General features: G+C 43.8%; 1 long non-coding RNA gene across 4 annotated transcripts in view; it reads right to left on the minus strand.

The window, feature by feature from the left end:
• LOC123384559 overlaps nt 1–22,263 on the minus strand; it is a 37,312-nt gene that overhangs the window by 350 nt on the left and 14,699 nt on the right. The window contains exons 2-5 of one of the 4 annotated variants that reach the window (XR_006595836.1): nt 8,773–9,110; nt 7,966–8,045; nt 7,516–7,789; nt 1,022–1,182 (exon numbers count right to left, since the gene is read on the minus strand). This is a non-coding gene — a long non-coding RNA (uncharacterized LOC123384559). Of the gene's footprint in view, nt 1–378; nt 1,183–7,515; nt 7,790–7,965; nt 8,046–8,772; nt 9,111–22,263 lie in introns of those variants that run through there. The other 3 variants (XR_006595838.1, XR_006595837.1, XR_006595835.1) reach the window with 3 other exon arrangements.

A 22,263-nucleotide genomic window follows, 5' to 3' on the forward strand; every position in this document is an offset into this window, starting at 1 on the left:
GTTGGATGAAAATACCAGATCGGGCCCCAGAAAGGACTGCTCGGGATTTGCCTAGCTGTCCATCCGAAAGCGTTTAGATGGTTCTCTTTGAGATTGTAAACCCCGCGTGGCTGTGCCTCGGTCTGCAGCCTTTGGTACCCTACTCCTAGTTACGCGAGTTTGAGAGTGCAGGGCGGGCAGCAGGGGGCGCCCGCGTGGACTGGGAAAGGGGCGGCAGGCACCAACCCCAGAAGCAGCCCGCTCTTGGTAAAAAGGCCTTTAAGATGGGAATACAAAGTTTAGGATCCATGACAACCCCAGGCCATTTAGAATTAAAAAAAAAAAAAAAAAAAAAAACTCAGTTCCTTGGACCCCTATCTGAAAGGAAAGGATCACTCACTGGAGATGACCCAAAATCACATCAAGGGAAATGCAGGATGTTCCCAGGACAGTCCCTGGAGCTCATAGTGCTCTTTGGGAAAAACCATGAAATAATGTTATAGTCTAGCATTTGAATTTAAAACAGTGTCTCCAGAATGCACGATTTTATTGTATGAATGCAATAGAAAACTCATGGTCTTAACAGTCTGTTTTTTAAAAAGCCATTTAACAAAAAATGATACTTGGTTTCCAAGGCTTTGGTTGTTCTTGTTCATATTCATTTGTGGCTAATCTTTGTTCCGTTGTCTGCCAGCATTGGCTAGTAGACAGTTGGTAGCAGGTGATGGTGGTTTAAGAATTAATGGAAAATAATTTAAGGTTGAAGAGAATTCATTAATCTCTTTTTTCTGTACAGTGGAGAAAGACCTCCAATATTGGATTTTGGCAGGACGGGACCTCAGTCCATCTGCCTGACCACCAGCTTCATGTGAGAACACACATGAGAGCCACTGTTGAAGATTAAATAGCACTGGGCTGGAGGGAGAGACCACAGTTCAGTCAGAACACTGTAGCTAATTAGCCAAAAGACCACAGGCAGTTCACCCCTTATCCCTGAACCTCCACTTCCTCCTCCGTAACAGAAAAGTTGGATTAAATGTACCTTCCAGCACTAACAGTCTGTGACTCTAAGAACATCCGGGGTCCCTGTGGACAGGATCAGTGAGGTCATTCAAGGTCAGTCTCTGAGCCAAGCCAAAGAGAACCAGCTGAGATGATTGAGGAAGGAGGGTGGGTCAAGAAACTGCCTCCCAGCACTGGGTTCTGTAAAAAGGACACAATAGGAGCTAGTAAATATCCACCCAGTGCCTACCCAGGCCAGCACAGAGGCGGACCCTCTGCACACACACAGTGTTCCAAGATACAACCCCTTTGTCTTAGAGGAATTTCCTATCTGGTTAGGGAGACAAGATATAAATAAATGAAACCTTAAAAAAAAAAAAAAAAGATAAGTAACAACTGAATTAAGCAACACTTGGAGATAGTAATAAAACCCTCACAGGGCAGGATCTGATTTGTATGAGGCCAGTGTCACAGTGCAATCCATAATTCTTTGTCAACTCATGGAAAATTCACAATGTGTAGGGGAAATCTTGCCTACCTTCAATTCAAATCAGCCGGGAGAGATTTTACCCCTCCAGTAGGGATTATGTAGCAGCAGTGGAAATGGATGGAGGGGGAAAGAGGCATCTAAAAGCACTAACTCTGTTCTGAAGAAGCGGGTCAGAAGAGGAGAGATGTCAGGCAGCGAAAGCTCAGGAAATAGTGAAGGATAGTGTCCCCAAAGGACTAGAGTTTAGTATGCTGGTTTTGTTGGGGCACTCACAGGACCCAGATGGATGAGCCTGCTTCTGTCAGTAAGAGGCAGCTGCCTGCAGAGGGCAGAGCCTAGACAGGGAGCCAGAGCTCTGGGCTCTATCACTGCCCTGCTTCTCTTCCCGTGGGAGCCTGAGCAAGTCATTTCACCCCTCTGAGCTGTTTCCTGAGGGCCTTGGGGTCAACCGGAAGTCCTTGCATTTGGGGAGAGCAATGACTTTGACCACTCTCTATGGCTCTGCAGAAAAATGGTCCCTACCATCAAGAAGATACAATGCAGGGGCGCCTGCTAAGCGTTTGCTAAGTGTCCGACTCTTGATTTCGACTCAGGTCAGAGTGTCATGGTTCATGAGTTCAAGTCCCAGATCAGGCTCCATGCTGACAATGCAGAGCCTGCTTGGGATTTTCTCTCCCTCTTTTTCTGCCTCTCTCTCTCTCTCTCTCTCTCTCTCTCTCTCTCGAGGTAAATAAATAAACTTTAAAAAAAAAAAGATACAATGCGGTCTTCCTTTCTCTTTACCCAAAGCAATGAAAAGTGGGTATCTCAACCACTCTTCAGCTGGATTACAAACGGCTTTATGACAGATTTGGATATCTCATAGTGAGATCAACTCTGAAATGTAACCACAGAAAGAATCTCGCATGATTGTCTGTCTCATCCCTAAAGGACCCACACACGTGTGAGTATACATGTCTGCATTCACAACCATTAATGAAGTGATATACACATAAGTGGCCTCAGGAAATACTAGCAAATACTAGCAAAGTCTCAGTTTTGCACATCAGTCTCTTGCGATCTGCATAACTAGCAAGATGATCATTGAGAAAAGTGCTATGCACCCTGAGATGGTTACTCATCTTAACATTCAAGTCAGTATTATTCTGAAAGTGAAAGCCCAGTTCCTGTCAGGCATGGGGACCAGCCTTTGCCAATTCTAGACCCAGTTTAATGCCATGGTTTCTGGACCCACGCCCCCTACGTTTCAAGGTCCATTTATATTGGCAGTACGAAACTTCCTGGTTCAAAAAAAAAAAAAAAAAGTCTTTAAAGATCTCATAAAACTTCTTGGACTTTAGATGGTTTTTACAAAACAATACTCAGATGAGCTAAGTGTAAATGAATCAGAAAAGAGGATTATGTTTCCCATAAAAGCTCATGGGTTTGAGGATTAGGGGAAGAAAGGAAGGCTGGCAAATGCCAAACTCTTTAAAGCACTTTGAAACCATTAGTCAAACTCCAAATGCAGCCAGGTTCCCTTATCCTCACACTTTATGAGTTGCATAATTGAAAATCATTTAAGATCAACTACAAATCAAATTTAGTGGCTGCCTGTGATCAGAGCTGCTTCCACCCATGTTTCCTTCTAGCCAAAGACTTCATGGAGCCCCTTTCCTCTCGTTTCATGGACAAATTCTTAGAGAAAAAGGAAGAGAGCAACAGCAAGGCAGTGGGTAGCAGGTAAAAGGAAGAGAAAGAAAGAGAGCTGGAGAAACAGACTGAGGACCAGAGAAGTAAGGGAGCTGAGAAAACAGGAGAGAAAGAGCATGAAGACAGAAAGTGGGGACACAGTGGAGGAGGGACAGCAAAGTTGGGCAGAGGAAAGGAAGGGTGCAGACGGAATGGGGAACAGGCCACGGTGGAGGAATCAATGAGTAGAGAAGGGAACACACAAGAGTAAGGGGAGTAGGGGAAAATGAAGTGAAGGTGGCAAAGAATTCTACCCGGAACCTGTAAGCTAATTTTCTCAGGCTGCCCACTAGGATTCTGGCAGACAAACATCTGCCAGTTCTGACCGGAACATCAGCTTGTCCAGGTTTGAGCTAGAATTAAACCTGAGACCTTAGAAGGTGCTAGCAGGTGTGACTGGTCGACTGCCCCACCCCTCACTTGAGGCGGGAGGGTCCCAGAAGCCCCATTTCCTCCCACCCAGCAGGTGGCCAAAGACCACAGCTCCAGCTAAGATCCCCGCAATTGCAGTCTCCCTTGTTCTTTCAACCATTTCATCAGAAAGCAGTGGTTGAGGGACATTACAAACGTGTGACCTCCTCCACATTTCACTCCGCTTCCAGGAAAAGGCCCATGAAGCTTTCCAAATGAAGAATTACAGCAAAGTTTCATCTGATGAAGATGTCAGTGTGTCTGCCAGCATGGAGTTGGATTTGCCGAGAAAGATGAGCCGCCCCGGTAACTGAGCAACAAGTGGAACCAAGGTTTCTCCCTGCGTTTCGCTTTAAAGCTTCAGGTTTGAAATGTAAGCATCTTTAGCTGTCATTCAATAAACGCTCACTGAACAACCTTGGGGCCTTCAGCTAGCCTATGTGGACCCTTAAAACAAAATCAAAGCAGACTTGTTTCGAGGGGAGACATTAAAATGATGCCTGGTTGGATTACATACAGCCCAGAGATGCCCCTGGGCCAGTGAGTGCCTTTGTGCCTGGCCCTGGCAACCCAGACCCTGTCCACATGGAGCACGCAGTCTAATGGGGTCAACAGTCCTGAGACAGATAAGTACATGTATGGTGAGTATTGAAAAAGGACTGTCAGAGTGAGAAGTGAGACCCAGTAAAGGAAAAAAGGTCAAGGGTATGGGCTGCCTTCCTACAAATTGAGAAGAGCCAATCAACAAAACCAAACTCACCGAAGGTGTAGTTTTGTGTGCATTAAAGTTCCCTAATTATTCTGGTCCCCTTCTCACTTGCCTTAGTATATAATTAAGGATGAGTATCATACGATAGCGGCTTCAGAAGACAACGAAATGCCTCCCTACAGCTAACTAAAACCTGCTTATAAATTTAGCTTTCACTGAAGTTTTTCATACCCATTTATTCAGAACTTTGGAATATAAAACATGCAACTACATGATAATTAAATAGTATCAATACAATTGTATTGACACTTGTCATTCACACTATCCAAACCTCACTGGCAGGTCAACATTCAGGAGAGCACAAAGGAATTACACCCTTGGTCTCAAGGAGTTTGCATGTTGGAAAACATTGGATGCGCGCTAAACTGAGGGGCACCCTCTACAAAGCAGTCTATGAAACACTTGCCTTTTGATCACAAATAGGTCCCCAATTACTTGCATTGCAACACTCCTTTGACCTTCCATTCAGTCAATGGAAACTTTCCTAGTTTCCCTGCTTAAATTTACATTCCAAGATGCCCAGACACCTGCAAGGTTGGTAGAGTGCCAGGTGAGCAAACAGAGTAATATTCTCTCCACTCAGATACAACTACTTCTAAATCGTGATCCAATTTTAAAGGGAACCTTCCTGCTTTACATCAGCTTCAAAGCTTCCCAGGTTGTTGAGTTGCTGGAATTTAAATTTCGGGACATTCGTAATTGTTATTTCTCTTGTCTACTTAGAATTTTCACCCAGTGGCACTAGAACCTGATGCTGGATTTAACACTTTATCCTAACTTTTTTTTCATAATATTCTCTCTGCGTCCCATCAAATTGATGATCATATAGTGAATAAAGCAACCTAGGAAAAAGAAGAAAATGTACTAAACTACCTCTTCATACCAATTCCTAGCCAGCCTTTCTGTTTTCGAAGACGCAAGGTCCTTCATAGATTGCCTCCGTCTCACTTTTTCTTTTCTTTTTTTTTAATGTTTACTTATTTTTTGAAGGAGAGAAAGAGACAGAGCATGAGCTGGGGAGGGGCAGAAAGAAAGGAAGACACAGAACCTAAAGCAGGCTCCAGGCTCTGAGCTGTCAGCACAGAACCCGACACGGGGCTCAAACTCACAGAACTCTGATATCATAACCTGAGCAGAAACCAAGAGGTGGATGCTTAACTGACAGAGCCACCCAGGCATCTCCCTCTTCACTTTTTCAACCTCATCTTGGGCTACTCCCCCAAATGAACTCTCCGTTCCAACTACATTTATCTACATAGTTTTCTTCTTTTCTTTGAAAAGAAAAAAGAAAAAAACCTCTGGTCAGCTGCTAGTCCGCAGAAACAGGACACTCCTGCCCCTGCTCCTGAAACACTCTCATGACCTCAACCAAGTCCTTCTCCTCCTTCAAAATAGAACTGAAGACCCTTTATTTTCATGAAGCTCCTGGAACCACCTTAATCCTCAGTTTTTTCTCTCTCCTAACCCTTGGAGCATCTAGCATCCATTCCCAGGTATTAAACACCCCAGGTATTAAACACGTAACACATGCTTTGTAATAGACATAGAACATTTCCTGCGGGGGAAGCTTGTTTCGATTCTTGGTCCTAGTAAAATAAACCAGAACTAAGGCAGGTCGTGGTTAATAATTGTCGAGGTTTGGTTCTGATGTAGGGACTTGCCTTTAGATGTTTGCAGGCAGGGTTCTGCTGAGCAGTGGGGTTTGCCCAAATTTTCCCCCAACGTAAATTAAGTTGCTCTAACTGAATCACGCACTGGCCCTCTATAGAAAGAGAAAGTTTCCTACCTCTGAATTAATGGTTTGGAAAGCTCTGTAGAAAGAATTTTGTCCTATTTGTGTCTGAAAACTGTTAGGTTGCCAGGGTTATGTCATTAAAACAGTCAGTGATTTTATAACATCTCTCTTTTGTTGCCCTCTCGACTTACCCTATTACTGGAGACCCGGACATACCCTGAGAATTGCAACTAGTAAAAAGCCACAGAACATGGATGCACTGAGCAACACCCAGGAGTAACTCACACCACCAGAGAAACACCAGCTCTGCAAGGAAAGGCCTGGCTTTCTAAACAGTGAGGGGAGACCAGTAAAACCAGCCCAGTGTCTGTGATTCCTCCAGGTTTCCAGGTTTTAAAGCCCAGGCTACTGCTGAGAGGGATCAGGTTACATCTGCCAGCTGCGCCAGAACTTTCCTCTTAACCCTTTCCAACCCACTACCTGGATGTGAAACTTCATTTCGCTGACTAGAAAGAGCATCTTCAGTCTTTACATCACCGCCCCGCCAACCCCACCCCCGTTTTCTTCCTGCATGCAAGTTACTGGCCAATGCCCACCCTGACTTTCATGCCTCCACCTTATCTCCAGAAGTCTGTGTTGAAGGCAGAGACCTTGTGTGTCACATCTCCAACGCCCAACACGCTGTTCGAGTCATAGTAAATGCTTATAGAAGCGTTTGTTCAGTAAATGGCCATCTCTTGGGACACCTAATTGCAGGGGGTGGTCCATAATAACAAAACTGTCTTTTTTTTTTTTCATCATGAGCACAGACCTTGTCCAAGATCCTTAAGTTGTCAAGGACCTGGAGATTGATTCATTCAGTCAGTCATTGACATTTACTCATTCATTCACTAGACATTTTTGATAATGAACTTTTTTTTTTTTAGATAACAAAAATGGGAAACGGGTTTCAGAAATTTCTGCTTAGGGATCTAATATTCCTCACTAGATTCAGGACTCTCTCTCTCTCTCTAAAAGTTGGGGAAATTCTTTAGAGGGCATGGGATAAAGAGATGGATAGGTGGAATCTCTTCCTACAGTCCTTCTGCAGCTAAATGCTAGAAAATCGTTAGCAGAAAATCTATCCGAGCACACAGAACAGCAGCTGTAGAATGTAGATACATAATCCTGGATATTTGCATGCCAGGAGGGAATAGAATGTATGGTTAAGAGGACAAACTTTGGTGCCAAACAACCTGAGCTCAGTTTTTAGTTCTGCCTGTAAGTATGGGAACGAATTTGGAGGCTGAGCCCCTTGTTCTGGGTGAATGTGGGAAGCAGCTGACTGGGCATTAAGGAACTAAACCCTTGCATCCCCCTTGAACAATCACTTTTATGAGGGAATGTTTTTGAGTTTACCCAGTGCTGTCCTGGGAACCGCTTCTCAGCTGGAGGCAGTTGGAAATAGATAATTTCAGCCTTAGATTCTAAGGCCATCAAGGCTGCCGCTTTATTTTATCACTTTATGGTTCAGCACACATGATCATGAAGTGAGTCCTGGCAGTCCGCTCAGCCTCTACACATTTACTGCCCTCTTTCCAGTAGAAGGAAGGCATTCTGGAACAGTGGAGCTTTCTCCAGGGGTTGTAGAGTCACAGGTACCAAAACCTGATGAGTCCCTTGTGCTCTTCACCTGGTAGAGAGAGGTCACAGGGTTACTATTTCAGGGGCACTTGCCTGAAGAGGACACAATCAGTCCAGGAGAAGATCAAAAACAGAGATGGAAAAGGAGACCTCAATTTACAAAGGTGGGTGGTGGAAGGAAGTAAAGGGAAGAGAATCATTCATATTCATTCACTGAGCACTTACAAAGGCCCATAAATGGCGTAAGAGGGTTCTGCACCTGCCATCACAGGAGGGGGTCTTTCTGTAGCCGGTTGCTTCTGTAACTAAAAAAATGGCATTCCGTGATAAAGAAATCATATACACGCCTACGCTTCTGTTTTCTTATCTATAAAATGGAAACAATTCCTATATAGAGTTCAGCAAGCTTTTTCTCAAAAGGGCCAGATATTAAATATTTTCAACACTGCAGGCCATACAGTCTCCATGGCAACGACTCAACTTTGCTATTACGGCATGCAAGACATTACATAAAGGAATGGGCAGGGGCCGATTTGATCTGTGGCCAAAGTTTGCCATCTCCTGATCTAATCCACCCAATGCATAGGGTGTTGTGAAGATTAATGAGCTAATCCAAGTAACATTTTTTAGTACATAATATGGCAGGTCAATGGTCAGTAAACATTAGCTATTATCAATGCTCAGATTTTAGACTCTCCCAGCTGTATGTGCTGACTTTGCTCACTTTAGTGAGTGGTATAGTCCTCAGAGCTCCCCAGGAGATATTTCCAGCCCTCCCCTCTTGGGCATATGGTGGGTGTCATGGGTTGGATTCTCTGAGAACCCTGAGATGGAGTTTCATGTACAAGGGATTTATTCAGGAGTGTCCTTGGGAGCAACACCCATGGAGAGGAGGGAAGGAAGCAAGACTGGGCAGAGACAGAAGTCAAGTTGCCCAGCAGGCTGAGCTAAATCCATAGGGATCTCTGGGGCTAAAATGGCTGTTGGAATTGCCCTACATTGGGTTAAAGTAGCTGGGCCTTGTAACCTTACCTGGAACAGTCCCTGCATGTAGGCTGCCCTAGCAAGGGGGTAAGCCTTGGGTAAGGCAGCTCTGCAGCTCAGGTTTCCTGGAGGGTTCAATAGGTGATACCTGTCTGTGACAGCATGCCGAGCCACTAGGGGGACACGGGAGGGAGGGGAAGATGTGACCAATTCTGACCATGAAATATGGATAGAAATGACAGTCACTTGCAGACCAAGCATTTAATTATTGCTGCAAGACCCTCCAGAGCCCCTTGTCTCTATAGTGACCAGCAGTTTCAAGATGGTGGCAGCTCCATCAGTCTGGATCCCTGGCAGGACAACAGTGAACAAAATCCCCTATCAACCTGTAATGGAAACACAGTGTAAGTAAGACTCAAATCTGAGTTGAATGTTTTGAAGTGAAGATGCCCTTATAATCTTGAGAATTCAGGGAACTGGTTTGAAATCATCATTATCTTGCCAACATCATCATCTCAGCTAACACTAGCATTTACATGAATTCACTAACATAATGTTCACAATCTATGTACAACACAGTAGTATTATTATATTTATTTCTAGAGATGAGGAAACTGATGCTTATAGAGGTTCATTAGCTTCCAGCTCACTGCCCATCTTTCTAATAAAGTATTATTGGAACACAGCCATGCCCATTCATTACATAGTATGTAATTAGGGCTGCTTTCCTGATACTGTGGCAGGGTTGAGTAGTTGAGTATAGCCTTCAAATAACTTTACAGAAAAAGTATTGTCCCCCCCCCTCCCCCGCCACTCTACACAAAGCCTGGTTTTCTGACTCCAGAGACACCGTGCATATCACAGATATAAGTAAACCCTAGGTAGGCTTGGAATCTGTACAGGTGTTATAAAACCTCCCCGTTTCCATTATCCTAACTGGACATTTTTTAATTTAAAACTTTCATGACATTTATTTCTAGCAACATGACAGACTCTGTATCCTAAAAATCCTTCCCTGAAAAACACCTATAAAATGTTGGATAACATGAATAGCTGACTTGGCAAGAAATTAAGGTATATCCTCAGAGGCAAAAAATGAAGTAGAAGCCAGAATCCACAGTGAGCTGGTATGCTCACTCAAGCAGGCCTTAAGGCCTCAAGACCCCTGAGATCCTTTGCCTTCTGGGGTGGGGGTGGGGGACAGAGATACAACAAGGCAGTAGAGTGTCAGCATAAAGACTGTGGAATAAATCCCCCAAAAGCCCCCATTTCCAGTGAGAGAGCAGTCTAGAAAGTATTTGCCTTGCAAAGGGGTACAGCAAAGAAAAGCTTTGTGTCTCAGCTTTGATTTTAGTTGAAAGAAAAAAAGTCATCTCCCCCCCACCTCAGTCCCCCAACTCCCAAAGATAATAACCACAAACCAGGCCTCAACCTGTGGTTCAAATTCACACTACCTGCCTATTCCGAAACTATTTTAGGCCAAAGAAGCTAATTAAAATAGTCCTGGATTAGTAGTTCCCAGGCACTTGGCAAACTAAACACAAATAGAAGAAATATTCTCTCAAGTTAAGTCTCATAAAATTCTCACAGATAATGCCCCAACAAAAATGAGCTCCCAGTAAAAAATCACAAGACTACTCACAGAGCAAGACATCATGAGACAGAGTTAGCAGAAACATAAAGCAGCAGAATCAGATACCCAAGGTCTTTAGGGTGAATTATCACGTGTAGTGGGACCTAGCCAACGTTTTCCCCAAAGGGCCAGGTAGTATATATTTTAAGTTTTGCAAGCTATACCATCTGCATCAAAAAGACTCAACTTAAAAACAAAAACAAAAGCAAACACAAAATGAAAAATAAAAAAGGACTCAACTTTGCTTTTTAGAGTGAAAGCAGACACAGGTGTTATGTAAACTAATGGGCTTAGCTGTGTTCTAATAAACCTTTATTTACAAAGATAGTGAATGTGACAGATTTGGCCAGCAGGTCATAGTTTATAAAATAACTATGTTTTCTAAAATTTTTTAATTTAATATACGAGCAAAAAATAAAACATTATCATGAGTGTCAAGGCAGATTCTTAACTTCTGGAAGTAGAAGGTGTGGTTGAATTTTTAAGATTCAATATATGAGTTAACCAACAGATTAGAACAACTGAAAAAACATAATTATTAAGCTGAAAGCTGGACATGACAAAATTACTTAAGATATAGCACAGAGAGACAAAGAGGAGGAAATTGTTTAAAAAGATTAATAAATGTGGAAGTCTGAGTGAGTAGGGAAAAATGGGAGAGAGACAATATTCAAGAATTTTCATGGACCCCTAAAGTTAGGACATACAAAATATTCCAAAAAAAATTATAGCCAGAGTCATCCTGGTGCAACTGAAGAATATTAAAAACAAATTGACTAGTTTAAAAAGAGCCCAAACATGGGGCGCCTGGGTGGCGCAGTCGGTTGGGCGTCCGACTTCAGCCAGGTCACGATCTCGCGGTCCGTGAGTTCGAGCCCCGCGTCGGGCTCTGAGCTGATGGCTCAGAGCCTGGAGCCTGTTTCCCATGCTGTGTCTCCCTCTCTCTCTGCCCCTCCCCCGTTCATGCTCTGTCTCTCTCTGTCCCAGAAATAAATAAACGTTGAAAAAAAAAAAAATTTAAAAAGAGCCCAAACAACAAGAGAGCTTAACCTGCTTGATATCTGATTTTTCACCAACAACAAGAGACACCAAAATACTATAAGATAATGTCTTCAAGGTGCTGAAAAATAACTGTCAATCTATGATCGTATATCCAGCAAAATTTATGTTTCAAGAAGGAGGACAAAACAGAGATGGGTTTAGACAAACAAAAGCTAATTTACTATCAACAGATCCTTAGTGCAGAAGGGGGATAGATAGATACTCGACGTAAGACGGATGGCAACCAAGTGACCAAGAAAATGGGGATCAGGTGGATACATACAAATAAACATCAACACTAATGGTAACACCTGATTGTTGAAATTAAAAATATTGAGGGAGGGGGTGGCACATGGGCTTCTAAAATAGAAGTAATACTCTGTTTCTTAAAATAGTAGATACATAAGTGTTCAAGAGTGTGTGTGTGTGCGTGCGCGCGCGCGCGCGCGCGCACGCGCGCGCACGTGTGCACATACACTCTATGCATGATACATTTTGCAAAACATTTTTAACAGAAATAAAATACTGGACAATGATAGCCTATAAACTGGAAAGGGTTAAAACACTAAGTTTTAGGACAAGGGTAAATATAACAACCCTAGCCGTTAAAAATAAAAAACGGACTCTATAAGCTCCCAACTAGGAGAGGAGGAAAAAAAATGGAATGAGAACTTCCGAAGACAAGTAGAAAGCATGAAAAAGGTGGTAAAAATAAACTCAAATGCATCAATGATCATTAATGAATATACTGATGAATTAAACTTCACAGTTAAAAGTTCATTTTTTAAAAATCCAGCTATATTCTTCTTACAAGAAACACTTAAAACATAAGTACAACCAACGTTTGAAAGTCAAATAATTGAAAAAGCCCTATATGGCAAATGAATTTTTCCAGCAAACAAAGATGACTTTCTATTTGCCTTCTGGAGTAACCTTTGAATCCTCATAGAAAGTGATGTTAAAATAAAACAAAGAAAAGAAATTAAAGGTGAAGAGAGAAATGAGAAAAAACTAGATTCAAAATTAATATTCTCTGACAAACCTAAAAATATGGAAAAATAGTTTAACCAGTACTATCCCTGTGGAATTCAAGCAAGTATTGGTGGAAACCTGAGGTAGTTTCACTACTGGTAGTAGTGAGTCAGAAAGAAATGCAATCTGTCAACTAGACTTCAATTAAAAAATAAATTGATTTTGGGGAGCCTGGGTGGCTTGGTCGGTTGTGTCCAACTTTGGCTCAGGTCGTGATCTCATGGTTCGTGAGTTCAAGCCCCACGTCAGGCTCTGTGCTGACAGCTCAGAGCCTGGAGCCTGCTTCCAATTCTGTGTCTCCCTCTCTCTCTGCCCCTCCCCTGCTCACACTCTGTGTGTGTGTCTCTCTCTCTCAAAAATAAATAAATATTAAAAAAGATTTTTTTAATAAATTGATTTTAAAATAAATGCAATTTATCACTACTCCAGTTTGGGTCAGATTTCTGGACTTAAAAATGAAGTTTACAGAATAATCAGATAATGAGACAAAGGATGGTATATAGTCATTTTTCATTGTACTCACAACTCTGAAATTTGTGAGAGATTATTCATTTAAATATAAGGATGCTAGGAAAAATTACCTAATAAATCATTTAGAAGTGAGAATGGCTTTCAAAATCAGAGTCAAAAATCTATGTATGAAGGTAGAGGGTTGTGCCATCAAATTGAGAAAGATTAGGAGGAATCTCAATGAATAACATAGGAATGGTTAAAGAATGAAGCACATGTAGAATAAAATGTTTTTATAACTATTTTAGTGGCATTTGGAAATACCCATGCTATAGTTAGTGAATGAAATAACATTCAAAACTCTAAATACAAAATGACCACAAACACATGTGTTCGAATTTGTAAAATGCATCTAGAAACAGGAATGGGGGGAAAACCAGAATATTAAGAGTGATGGGATATGAATAATTTGGACCTTCTACTTTATACTCTATTTCTGAAGATTTTTACAATGAGCACTTTTATAATCAGAGAACAGAATAATTTTATTTTACATCTTTAACACTTTGTTAGCTTATATACATAATGGTTCAGAATCCTTGTGAATGAAAAAGTATGGGAAAAATGAGTCCTGCAAAGAGAAAACACCCCAAGCCTTTAAGAGGACATTTTAAGAGACAGGGAAATTGCTGTATTTCTAATTTGTACGTAACTTGATATAAAGTCACTTCCTCACTTCAAGTTTCAAGAATGTGCAACAAAACCACACCCAGAGGTTGCTATGGCTACGGAGGTAAACCTGATTAGGCCAGCATTCACTGTGCTTCAGAGGTGAGGCCAGAGAAAGAATGCAGGGTTGGCCTTTGTGCGTCCCTCTCTCCTCTGCCAACTGTCCCCTTTCCGTCTCTTCCACGCCACCTCTTAGCCACCAGTGTCATCAACACTGTCAGACCCTGCGCTTCTCACTTCTCTACTCTCTGAGCCTCTACAGAGTGCTGCGCTTTTCTGAGCACCTCCCTTACCATAAGCTCTGGAAGGCAGGATTTGTTTCCTGCCCAGGACCTGCCCATGGTAGGTGCCCAAAAAATATTTGCTGACCAAAGGAATGAATGAAAGAAATGAAATGAATGGAGGTACATCCTTTGCCTCCTTTGTGGGCTCATCATCTCTTCATCCTTCAATAGGGCCATTCTCCAAGATTCCAGGCTCCATTACTTTTTCTTTTCTTCTATACCTTTCTCCTAGATGATCTGTCTTTGCTTTCCCTAACACTCAGGAAAACGAGCCCGACTGTTCAACTCTACCTCACCTTTTGCTCCATCTGCTTTCACTTGGACCTACAGACATTCCTTATTCTCTTCCCCAACTCATCATTTTCTCTCCATTCTTCTTCCTAAGAGCTGCAGCTCAGTTAACATCACCACCATCCCCACAACAGTCTAGATTGAAACTTTTACTCTCCTGTAACCCTCCCTGATGAGTGCTGCTGTCTCTCTGGGATCCTATCCCTCCCATCTAGTATATTCCCACTGTCCCTGTTCTGCTTCTCACCAAGGTCTTCACCAAACCCCAAGGAGTTTCCTGACTTTGACTCTGCATTTCCCGTGCCTGCTGGGTTCTTTTTCTAAACCACAGAACTCATCAAGTTCCCAACTTGCCCCACCACCTTCAGAATAAAACCCAAGCACACAAGGCCCCTCCCGGTCTGATTTGGTCTCTTTCCTGTTCCATCTCCTGTCATTCGTCCCCATAGCCACCACTCCGCCATCCTCAGTGTCCTTCGGTCTCCTTCTGCCTCCCCACACTTCTGGACAGTCAGCGCTGCCTTCAAGCCCCCGCCGGGACTGCTCACATTTCCCGGACTGCCTGGATGCCATTCTCCCCACCACTCGGCCTCTCAAATTGCCCTGCCTCCTCTGAAGCCCAGATCAAGTGTCACCTCTGCTGAGAAGCCCTTTTCCAAACCTTCAGTCAGGATTAAGGGCACTCTCTTCCGTGGTCAGATAGCATCTCAATTATGCCTCCATTAGAGCACGGCTCAAGGTTGCCGGCTACAGGTGGCTGGACAGAGGGGGGACAGTGAAGTGCCCTCCAGAACCTGAGTGTGGAGATGTGTGGTTTCCCTCCTAGAGTGAGCCCATGAAGACAACACATTACAGAAAGGACCAAAGAGCCGGCTAGGCTTACAGGAACTGCTCGTTTTACTAGAACAGCTGTAGCTTTTAGCCAGTGATGTTAATGAAGTTGCAGAAAGGCTGTATTAACAGTAGCAGGGGCTGTCAGAGAAGGTGGGCTCCATAGCAGCACATCCTGGTGTTTTCCCAACCTTCTCCAGGAGGGATGATGCTAATGGATGACAGTGGGGTGGATGCAGTGGGCAGGGATGAGCATTAGATTCCAGACACTGGAATGATGTTGTGTGGTAAGGGACAGGGCTAGTTTCTTCTTCTGGTCTCACCTTGACCTGAACTAGCTATCCTGGGGGTCTTCCCCCAATTTGGTCATGCTTATCAGGAAAGCTCGAGAAAGCTAGTGTCACAGTTGGGTAAGTGCTGCAGTATGCAGAAAGGGCAGCCCCCTAGAAATCAATCCAGTCCCTGAGTGGCTTTTGCTTGTTTTTAACCTGTACATCCCACACATTTTGTTTTTAGCCTGTACATCAGTCTTTGCTTTTGGTGCCTTGTCAAGTCCATCATGAACTCCATTGTCATATTCAGGTGAACTTACAGAGTCCAGGTTGAGGACAGGTCCACCAATCATGGCAATGACCCTGGGCAGCAGCCAGCCAACCAGCCATCTCTGCCCCTCACCACCATCACTCAAAGCTAAGAATTAGAGTTAACTGGGCGTGGCTGTGTTTCTCCAACAAGAACAAGGATTGACAAATTTTCCTGCAGAGTTAGAGGCTCATACAGTCAATATTTTGGGTTATGTGGACCATAAGGCCTCCGTGGCAACTACTCAATTTTGCTGTTATAATGAGTGCTAAGACAGATGTAGACAATATAAAAGTGAATGGGTGTGTCTGATTCCAATAAAATATTACTTACAAAAATAGTCAGCAAACCAGATTCAGCCCACAGGCTATAGTTTGCCAAACCCCTCAGCAGACTGTGAGTTCTTTTTTTTAAATTGAGATGCAATTGACATACGACATTGTATTAGTTTCAGGTGTACAACATAATGATTTGATATTTGTACATACTGTGAAATGATCACCACAGTAAGGCTAATTAACATCCATGACCACACAGTTACAAACTTTCTTCTTGTGACCAGAACTCTTCAGATCTATCCTCTAGGCAACTTTCAAATATACAATGCAGTATTATTAACTACAGTCACTATGCTGTTCATTATATCCTCATGACTTACTGATTTTATAACTGAAAGTTTGTACCTTTTGACACCCTTCACCCATTTCGCTCCCCCAGATTGTGAGTTTTTGATGGCAGCAATGGTGTGGTTCCTCTGTGGGGCCGCCTGTTTATGCATACATATGACATACTCACTGGGTCTGTAGAGTGGGACTAACGATCTTCCCCTTCGTCCTGGACCTTTGAATAGTAGTGTTCATGGTCAACACAGAACCATGCTGCCTGGAAGGAATGCCTCGTCAGTGAAGAAATCCTTGTATAGTTTCCTTGACTCATGACATCTACTCACTTACACTCCTGTGATGCCTCTGCTTTAGTGCAATAATCTGTTTACCCGCCTGATGGCTGCTGGGGACTTCATTCTTACGGTTACTTCCAGGAGCTACACAGTAAATTGTTGCTGTACAGTTGACACTTTGGAGGCAGAAGAGACAAATTGTCTGTTGAAAGCCTATAGTCATCTTCTTGGCTGTAAACTCAGCTGTGAAGTCACCTGCCTTCTGCTGATTGGGATGGAGGCTGCTGCCCCTGCAGTGGGCAAATGCAGTCCTCGTGCCGTGGGCACTCGGACCGGGGGGTCACTGCAGCCGGGACCCTGGCAAAGATGAAGGCTCCAAGGAGGCTGAACAAGTTCTTTCAGGTGCTCACATCCACTCCACAAACAGAGACCCTCTTTGGATTCTGAGCTCCTGAAAAGCATCGTCTTTGAATCCTAACTAAGCAGAGAGAAAAATACTTGGCACATGGCAGGTGCTCAGTAAAACTCCCGTGGGTTGCCTCAGGAGGCATTTCTGTAGCCTGGTTACCAGAATCTGTATCCGACCTGCATCTGACCTTGGCAGAGCCTCCAGTGACCTCCTAACAGGGGCGCCCAGATACTACAAAGTCTTACTCATCATACCAATTCTACAGCACTTCAAAATTTACAAAGTGCTTTCACATGGCCCTTCTCTCTTTTAATTCACACTGAAACCCTATAAGGTATAGGTATCTCCAATGTCCCCAGGCCTCACCAACTTGTGAGGTCCCATTAAAAAGAAGGCTCTATCAGTAGGACTCTAAGCCCTCAACAGGCGCCTGACTGCCCCACCCAACGCCTTCAACTAAAATGTCTTCCAGTGGCTTCTGGGTGTCCTAGAAGATGTCACAGATTAGCTCATGAATAAGTGTGTGACACCCCTCTGCTCATCCTTCCTCATGGTCACACACCCACAGCCCACAAGCCACTGGAGAGCCACACTTGGATGCTGATGTTTGCTGTGAGCCCTTGGGCTGCTGCAGGTGCCCGGTGGGATGGGAAGAGTCATTCTGCCCCATCTTCAGGTGAGGCTTTATCACCTGGGCCCCACAGCCCTGCTCCACTCCAAGCCCCCTGCACTGGGCTGGGGATGGGGGTCAGAGACAGAGAAACTCATACCCTAGACGGGGGATGAGAGCACAGGACACAGATGCCATACTGACCTCCCACTGTCCTCCTGTCACCTTTGGGCCTCCCGCATTCAAGGACACCCAGAAACCCCCGATCTTCTTGAGCCAAGAAGAGGGAAATCCTCGTGTATATTGTCGCATCCATGCAAATGGCTCCAGAGAAATGTCACTTGTACTGCCATGTCATTCCTGCTAAGCCTCAGCCAGCTCTACTATTTGTCATCTCCCCACTTGACGGTCAATACCATAAAGGTTCACATCTCATTTAAAGAAGAGGAGAAATGGGGCTTAAAACCCATGTGTTTGACTTTGAACCCTTCCTCCTGTCACCTTACGGCAACCAAACACTTAACGTTCGAACTCATCTTCTCATTGAACAAAATCTGGTTCATTTTCTACACTGAAAAATGTCTGTGCTAAAGTCTACCCATTCCAGATTCCTCCTTCCTCTTCCCATGTGTGGTTATTTAGCAGCACCAAGAAGTGGGAGGGAGGGTCACTGGCTCCAAGAAAAAGTCACTGCCATAGGCAGCTAACGCCACAGAATATTTTCTTTATGGAAGTAATTTTGGCAGGACCTGGTTGTTTTCTGTAGACATTTCAAGCAACCGAAATAAGGATCATGATTGCACTGTATTTCTAAACAAGTGAAAGCTGCCTCTGTTTAGCCGATGCTTCCCCCTACCCTCTAAGAAGTGGGAAATTTACAATAAAAGTAATTTCACCTCATTTTTTCATCCTCCTCACAATGCAACCTCTGACCTTTGGAGCCTCCACCAAGAGCCAGAGTGTAGGCTACTAAATAGGAAAAAGAAATGTGGACCACAGGAAAGGAAGAGTTCATCATATAAAGTGTTACATTAAAGCCATTGTCTCAGATGTTTTGGATACTCTACTTTTCAGTTTAGGAAAGCAAATCTGAAACAGAACAATTACATCACAAATGGAACATTTATATAGTTACTGGGATAGGAAAACGTTCGGCAGAGAAAGGCTGCACGATTTCAATGAAATCCAGGTGGAGCAGCCCTTTCAGCAAATGTCTACGCATCAGCCCATAAAAATGATGGAAAAGGCATAAGAATAAAAGCAACAAAGTGCCAGGTGCTCATCCTCACATCCCCTCTGAGCTCGTCCTTTCCAGCTGCTTCTATGGCCCACTCTCCCCTTCTCACGTGCCTCCTGGGGTCTTTCTGTGCATTGTCCTCCTTCCTTCCCTGACCTACCAGGCAACCAGAGTCTCTCCTGACCCAGGGCTGGGGAGGGCAGCAGGGAGAAAAAAATGATCAAGAAGACCAGTAAAAGTAACAACAACAGCTTCTAGATTCCTTGCTAAGCACCACGCACTGGGTCAGGTGTTTTGCATGGATGGTCTCGTGTAATCACAACAGCCCTAGATAGTGAGTTCTATAACTGATCCCATCTTATAGTGGAGGAAAATGAGGCTTAGAAAGGTTAAATATCCTTGGGAATGCAAGCTGGTGCAGCCACTCTGGAAAACAGTATGGAGGTTCCTCAAAAAACTAAAAATAGAACTACCCTACAACCCAGCAATTGCACTACTCAGTATTTGTCCAAAGGATACAGGTGTCCTGTTTCAAAGGGGCACATGCACCCCAATGTTTACAGCAGCACTATCAACAATGGCCAAAGTATGGAAAGAACCCAAATGTCCATCGATAGATGAATGGATAAAGAAGATGTGGTGTACACACACACACACACACACACACACACACACACACACACACACACCATGGAGTATTACTCAGCAATCAAAAAGAATGAAATGTTGCCATTCACAGCTACGTGGATGGAACTAGAGGGTATGATGCTAAGCGAAATTAGTCAGAGAAAGATATCATATGACTTCACTCATATGAGGACTTTAAGACACAACAGATGAACATAAAGGAAGGGAAGCAAAAATAATATAAAAACAGGGAGGGGGTCAAAACATAAGAGACTCTTAAATATGGAGAACAAACAGAGGGTTACTGAAGGGGTTGTGGGAGGGTGGATGGGCTAAGTGGGTAAGGGGCATTAAGGAATCTACTCCTGAAATCATTGTTGCACTATATGCTAACTAATTTGGATGTAAATTTTTAAAAAGTTAAAAATAAAATTAAAAAAATAAAAATAAGGAAAGAAAGAAAGAAAGAAAGAAAGAAAGAAAGAAAGAAAGAAAGAAAGAGTTAAATATCTTGTCCAGCATCACACAGCTAGTTAGTGGCAGAACCAGGCCTCATACTTAATCTGACTCCAATCACCCTAACCAGTAGCTTACATATCTCTCCACAATAAGTATTAATTACAGGTACTATTTAATGTCCTTATTTATCTTCCATCAAAATAAGTGCAAAACATCGATGCTATGTTATCCATTTTATAGAAGGAAACAGTGATACATGTGGGGAGCACCCGTTCCGTGTGTGTATACGTAGGTGTGTGCATAGTTAGGATTATTATCCATATCTTACACAGGGACTCTGAGACTCAGAATGATTTCCTGGTTGGAAGATGGCAAAATGTGGATTTAGAACCCAAGTCCGTACCTAGTTTCAACCGCATACCCCACTTGGCCTACCGGTGGGCTGTTCAATAAGCCTCCAACTGCCATCTGGAAGTCCATGCCCCTTGCCAGGGCTCCGGCAGCAGGTGCAGTGCAGGAGGTCAGGTGGAGAAAACATGGATGCAGAGACAGCAACCTGGGGGGTGAAGGACATGGGAGAGGAGGCAGTGGGGGGTAACTTGGGGACTGAGCAGCCTGCTCCCTTGAGATCCTGGGGGGAAGCTGCCAGGGCAGGCAGTGCAGGAAGTGGGATGTGTATGGGCGGGACACGATCCTGGCAGGAAGAGGAGAGGCCATGTTAGAGCAGGATGGGGAAGGACTCTCCTCCCAGCCCCATGGCAGCCAGAAGGACAGTGTGGTTTATCTGCTGGAATGGAAGGTGGAGGAGGCCACATGCTGTGGGCCGCTGCCCTGACAAAGCCTGCTCTCCCTCCGTCAGTCCCACCTCCTTCCTTGAATCTTGTCTTCACCCAAGCACGGCCCCTTCCCCTACTCCAGAAACAAAGAGAAAGCTGCTTCGGGGGCCACAAAGAGAGCCACCCTGCAATCCACCCGGGGCCACTTCTACAAGTTGTGTTCCTGTGTCTGCACTTCTCATATGGTTCTTAAGCAAAATCACACTGTCAGCAAAATGAAAATCTTGCCTCTTCTCTCTGCCAGTTTGTGCAGAGTGTGTTCTATTTTTGTTCCTGGGTGATCACCAGTAACTTTGGTTGTGATCAGAGGAGCTTTCCATACACAAGACTATTAGCAAAGATGGACCAAGGAGAACAAAGTAGTAGGAACTCAGAGGGAAAGCCTGATCAAGGGATGATGAAGATGGGATCAAGCGTGAGAAGAACAGGACAACTGGGAGAAATTGCTGGACCAGATTAACTGGTACTCAACTCTTAGCTGAAAATAGAAACTCATCAGGAAAAAATCCCTTATGTGCCAAAATGTCTCTGGCTTTGATTCACAGCAGATGAAATGCAAAGAAAGAGAAATGGGGGCGCCTGGGTGGCTCCGATGGTTAAAGGTCCAACTTCAGCTCAGGTCAGAATCTTGCAGTTCATGAGTCCAAGCCCAGCATCAGGCTCTCTGCTGTCAGCACAGAGCCCGTTTCAGATCTTCTGTCTCTCTCTCTCTCTCTCTCTCTCTCTCTCTCTCTGCCCTTCTCCCTTTTTTTTCCCTCTCTCTCAAAATAAATAAACAAACATAAAAAAAGAGAGAGAGCTTGGAGTGTTCACACAAGCATGGCAATTCTCACAGACGTGAGATGAGACACCTGCCCCAAATGCAGCCCCAGGAGGAAATGGTTGGTGCTAGAGAAACAGGAAGAAGTAGGTCCTGTACATGGTCCTGTACAGAAAGGCACTGAATAAGGGGAGAGGCAGGATAGAATTACAGCACAAAATATAAGCAAGAGTCCTTCTAGGGTGGATGTTTACAGCAGGTGGCGCAGGCAAGGATGAGGCTTTCTGAAGGCAACCCCACAACTACAAGCGAGTAATCACATCGACGGGGACTTGACCTATCTTTGTGTCTGTTGGAAGTCACGTTTTGCTAAAACAGAGTCGCTAATAAAAATTTTTTGCGTTCGTAACTAACAATTTCGGCTCTCTCAGAAGGAGACACTGCCATCCTGGATATAATTTTAACCACTAGGAACAACCTGGTTTCTGTACAGAAATTAGAGGGACCCTGAGAGAACATGACCATGTCCCATTTGGGCAAGGAAGGGGAATGTTACATAAATTCTAAGGCAATGCAATAATGAAAAATTCCAGGGGAAAAGAAAAAGATAAGTAACATCTTCAGCCAGGGTAGTCACACAGAAAGTTTTGCATCAACTCATATGTTTTAAAGGACACTTTCACAAAGGAAAATGAGAGACACATACCCAAGAACCAATGTAAAAGTAAAGGTTTTTAGGAAGGCTAAATCCTCAGCTAATGGGACAGGCAAAAAACATGAGAGATGTCACCAGAGAAACATGAGAAAAGACGTCCCATGACAGGTTCAGT

Source organism: Felis catus, chromosome A3 (assembly GCF_018350175.1).
Source record: "Felis catus isolate Fca126 chromosome A3, F.catus_Fca126_mat1.0, whole genome shotgun sequence".
In the NCBI taxonomy this organism is placed as follows: Eukaryota; Metazoa; Chordata; class Mammalia; order Carnivora; family Felidae; genus Felis; species Felis catus.